This window comes from Sinocyclocheilus grahami, unplaced genomic scaffold (assembly GCF_001515645.1).
Source record: "Sinocyclocheilus grahami isolate Dianchi unplaced genomic scaffold, SAMN03320097.WGS_v1.1 scaffold1409.1, whole genome shotgun sequence".
NCBI lineage: Eukaryota > Metazoa > Chordata > Actinopteri > Cypriniformes > Cyprinidae > Sinocyclocheilus > Sinocyclocheilus grahami.
In genome coordinates this window covers 11,772-17,109 of record NW_015506588.1, presented here as the reverse complement: position 1 = coordinate 17,109, position 5,338 = coordinate 11,772, and the positions used below count along the sequence as shown (strand labels likewise).

General features: G+C 37.5%; 1 long non-coding RNA gene across 1 annotated transcript in view; it reads right to left on the bottom strand.

Annotated features, from left to right (window-relative positions):
• LOC107570050 (uncharacterized) overlaps nucleotides 1-4,124 on the bottom strand; it is a 73,755-nt gene extending 69,631 nt beyond the window's left edge. The window contains exons 1-2 of the long non-coding RNA XR_001606985.1: nucleotides 3,880-4,124; nucleotides 2,528-2,730 (exon numbers count right to left, since the gene is read on the bottom strand). This is a non-coding gene — a long non-coding RNA (uncharacterized lncRNA). The remainder of the gene's footprint in view (nucleotides 1-2,527; nucleotides 2,731-3,879) is intronic.
• Nucleotides 4,125-5,338: the final 1,214 nt, after the last annotated feature.

The window sequence follows — 5,338 nt, the reverse complement described above, 5'->3', positions numbered from 1 at the left end:
AAGTTTAACAGTCAAATTTCCAAACCATATTGTAAAACCATAACATATTATAGATTCAATAGCTGATCTGTAAAACAGTAACATCATAGTTTTATCCACCCCATAAACCCTGAGCCTTCGCAAAAAGTGCAAGCGCTGACTAGCTCGTGTACAAGCATAGGCCACTTGATGACTCCATTGTACCTGCTCAACTTCCTCCTCATGAACTAAAATTGGACTATGATCACCCACCAACCTCGGGTCAAAGATCATTTCTTTAGTTTTTTTGACATTCAGCATCAAGTTGTGTTCCTCACACCACTGCACAACCCCTTCTATCTCTGATTTATACATGCTGACATCTGAATTATTTGTCAGCAAACTAAGTATAACTGTATCATCTTAAAATTTAATAATGTAGTTGTTTATGTACCGATTCCTGCAATCATTCGTATATAGTGTAAAAAGAAGGGGGGAACTTACGCAGCCTTGAGGAGCTCCAACATTTGTGACCAATATATCAGAGAAAGTTGAATTAATTTTCACTTGCTGTTGTCGTCCCGTTAGAAATGCATAATACCATTTAATTATATAAGGGTTCACTTCCATCTGTTTTAACTTAAATAACACAATATCTGGAAGTAAAGTATTAAACGTTGAATTCAGATCCATAAACATCACCCTAACATAAGCTGCATCATTTTCAAGGTGTTTTAAAATAAAGGCAGAGCTGTACTGTCTGTATAAATCACATAAATAACAAATATTACTGTACTGAAATACAAAAGTAAATCACACTGTTTAAAGTGTGATCCCAAGCTATGTATATTGTACTGATTGCAATGATGCTTACTGAAGCTCAAACGCCGTTAACTCAAGTAGGCGTTATTTAATGGTGTGGATAAAAGCTTTTTTATGAGTCTGCTGGGGACTTTTCACATACCTGCTGAGAACTTCAGTTACTGTTTAACTTTATAACTAGGAAGCAGTGAGGAGCACTGGACTGAGACAACCAGGGCCCCAAAACTGTGCCACAGCATCACAAATAGTGATTCTGAGGGAAGTGTTTGTGAAAAATGTACAAAATAGTGTCACACAGTATGAGTTTTTTGCATTTAAAAACATGACACGCAGGGCAGTGGAATGAAAAGAAAAACACAAATGCGTTGGAACTACTATTAACTTCAGCGGGTATCAAACACTGTGGTCAAATGCTTCCGTCTAGTGTATGTTTACATACAAAAACAATAGAAATGCATCACTGTGGAGTGCAAAACCCCATTCTGTGTGAACAGCCCCTTAATGTTGTTAAGAGTTTCAGAAGACATTATTCAAACATGCCTGTGGCTTTAAATTTTCAGCCTAAATCAATTATGCTTTCATTAAACAGCCAAATCCACACAAAATATAACATGCAAAAAGCAATGTTCTTTTAAAGTAATGCATGTTCCTTGCAACATTTCTTCAAACAAACAACGCAACATTTCTTCAAACTAATGCACTGCTACTTCAAAATAATGCATTGCACTTATGTACAGCTAAACAGTAATGTTCTGTTTCCTTCACAATGAATATTTTTTTTCGAGAACATGCTGTGTTTTTTAAATAAACATAGAATTGAATTCCTGAATCCCTCTGGACACATAGTAAGTGATCTGTTGATGTGTTTGCAAACTACTGTGCCCACCAATGTAAAGAGATCACACACACACACTTTAAATTTTTTATGAATTTATTTAATTTAATTTAATGCATTTAGCAGATGCTTTTATCCAAAGAGACTTACAGTGCATTCAGGCTATACATTTTGTTTTTACCAGTATGTGTATTGCCTTTACTTGTATTGCCATTACTGATAGGTTAATCGAAGCATGCGTTTGCAGCACTGCGTTATGTTCTCAGTGATGATGTGACGCCACATGTCAGAGTGGTCACACAAAATCCAATGCTGCTCTAGTATTCTGAAGAGTGACATTATGCACTGGCAGCCTTACAACATTACTAAGATTAGATAAGTAAGGGCTGTGCTTGCCAAATAAAATAAATAGGCTACTTCATTTAATGAATGCAGTCTCAGAGTAAACAGTCAGCGGCTGCTTCTTAGCAAGATAATACTATGCCATGAGTTCTCCATCTCTAAAATTCTATTTTATGAGCCCAATATATAATGTTGTACGGTATAAAATTTGAGATACCAAAAGGTTTTTAAAAACAAAATAAAAATCTAATTCTCACAATACAAACATTTATTAATATCAGCGGCCTGTAAGTGGTTGTCATAGTAGAACAATATTGTTCTACTATGACAACCACTTACAGGCCACTGATATTAATACAGGCCACACTCAAAACAATATCAACATGCACAAACAAATAAAATAAAAAAATCAATACCTAATCATCCTGCTCAGTTTATGGACGTCCCGCCTGCACTGCAATAGTGCCTGACTGAAGTACTTGTCCTATCATGAGCTGTAGAAGGTGTAGGCCTAATAATGTGTATTCAATTGCGCTTTCACATTTCTTATAAAGCGACAAAACAATTTACCTCGCAAACTGACGACCCGGCTGGATTTTTCTTCTCATCTTGGTGCGTTGACGCAGCCCGATGCGTTGCCATTATTTCATTTCAGAGCACAAAGGCAGAGGTCCTGTGGAGCCCAACATTGAGATGAGAGAAATCAAAGCACTATATCCCCAATGATCTAATCCACACCATCCGATTTCTTCATGCCCGTCCACTGTAAGATCCTGCGACCAAAGAAAGGTTACTGAAGAGGACACAATGTAGGACACACATAAAGATGAGTGTGACACTGTCGCCTGATATACAGGAGATCTACCCCAGTGAATAGTTACCAACAGGCCTCCCCGATATGAAATACAGAAATGTAGAATGGAGTTGAACACATTTTTTTTGTTTGTAAAGTGGCATAACAATGAATTGTAGAGTGAAGACAGAGTAGAGCACAAGTAAGATTACGTTTATTCCCCAAGCAAACACTTTCTTCAAAGCTTTCCGTTATTGCGAACAGGTGTGGCAGTAATCAGGCCTGGGTGTGGCTAGAGAAATTGAACTCAGGTGTGATAAACAACAGGGGGGCAAACACTTCTTAGCACAGGGCCATGTAGTTTTGGATTTTGTTTTCTCTTAATAATAAAAACCTACACGTTGTGTTCACTTGTGTTATCTTTGACTAACATTTAAATTTGTTTGATGATCTGAAGCATTAAAGTCTGACAAACATGCAAAAAAATAAGAAATCAGGAAGGGGGCCAACACTTTTTCACACCACTGTATGTATAAAGTAGAGTACAGAAAGGTAAACTCTCAAGTAGAATAGTACAACAAACAAAGTATGAAAATGCACAGTAGAGAGTGGTAGCCTATAGAGCAGAGTAAAACAGCAGGATAGAAAACAGGTTTACTTAGGTTATAAACATACTCTATATTCCTATATTGAGGACATGTCAGACTATATTATTGAGATAATCAAGCAGAAGTATTATTTGACCTGATTAGAACGCCACAGTGCACAGACGCGAGCTTGTCACCTGCCCTAACTACCATTTCGAGTCCAGGTCTCTGTTTCTATGGCAGGCTATTTCAGAAGATTTCTAAATCAGCAGCTAGTTAGTCCCGATTTAACATGATGCGCTGTCATGAGCTGAAAACCTGCCGTTTGCATACATGCAGGATGTTAGATAACAAGGAGTGTTTACTATCATTATTTATTACTGTGGGTGGTAAACAATCATAAAACCATCATCTTAATCTGAATGTCCTCCGCTCATCTAACCATCATCTTCATTTCCCTGTATGTTTCCTTTATTTCTGACATGGCAACAATATCTAACAATAGTAAGACAGAGAGAGTCAATAAAACACAAGACACCTACCTGTTCCAGTTATTAGATGACCATGAATCATAATGCATCCTTTCTCAGCCAAACACGCGATTAATATCCAAATGCGTTGCAATCGATTTTCAATCTATCGACCAGAGATTATTCACAGTATTCCATAGCCAAACGAGCAGCTTCATAGTGAAAGAAAAAGCAACAGAAATCACAGAAACTAACTCGTACGGACGCGAAGAATGACAAGCGTTTAAAACGCAGCGCACGCCTGTATCCACGGTTTGTACGCGAACACTTTGATCTCGGTTACTTCCAGTTGGCGGCGCGACAGATACTAGTGAGGTCCGATTCGCGAACGAGTCGATCTTTTGAATCGGTTCTTTTTGATTCAAAACAATAATGTACAGTATGTGGAAAATAATGTGTTTTTTGAACATTAAACCGCATAAACACATTTCCTTACACCAAATAATGTTCTTTTTAGCAGCATCATATGACCCCTTTAAAGCGTTTGTAAATCACTTCACAGTTAACTCCACTTTTGAATCTTGGAAGGAAGCTGAAGACAAATGGGTCTTACAAAATGTACCATGGTCTTGCCAAAATAGTCACTATAGTTATGGTTAGGCTACTACAACAAAAATGTAACTTAACCACACCACCTAAAAAAAAATGGATTGAAGATGTCAGTGTGACATGAATGTTACAATTAATGAAAATTCTAATCTCCAAAATAAATTTGCCAGGGGATGACATGAACAACACAGCACTTGACACAACCTTAACCTTGCCAATAGTGGCAATCAATAGTATTAACTAACTAAAAGCCTACTTAAACAGAAAGACTCTCGGAGACATTGGTGAATCGGTTCATTTGAATTACCTCACGAATCGTTTGAACGAACCGACTCGCTCACAGACTCGGACTTCCCAAAGCTAAATACATTTGCTACTACGACTGGCGTTCAGTCATTCCGAAGTCCCGCCCCCTCTGACTGTCCGCCGGCCTGTTGTCCAATAGCATGCGATATTCAAATATGCTTGACGACTTCAACCAACCGGATTTCTTCTTACATAAGAGGCACATGCGTATGTATTCTCTGCTCAGTTACTTACTGTCACTATTTATTAATGCGGATTGTGAGTGCTTGTGTAATTCACTAGTGGCTCAGAAACCTGTTTTTAAAGCCTGATATGCAACGATGTACTACTGCCAGCTGTAAATGTTTTAGAGATATTATCAAGATCATGCTGTAAAAACGTTTTGTTGCCTTGACAACTTTTTTTTGGAAGTAATTGACATTTCAGATTAATTTTTTTTAAATTATCAGATTAAAATAATCAGATCCTCCTCCAAGATTTTATTCCAAACACTAGTTCTTGGCAGTATTTTATGTAATCATGATTAAACAAATCTAGTTCTTCAAAGCAGTGGCGCGCAATATCACTGGCTAGAATGTTTTCACAAGTCCCAAGTTGAGCACACTTGAAAACTTGA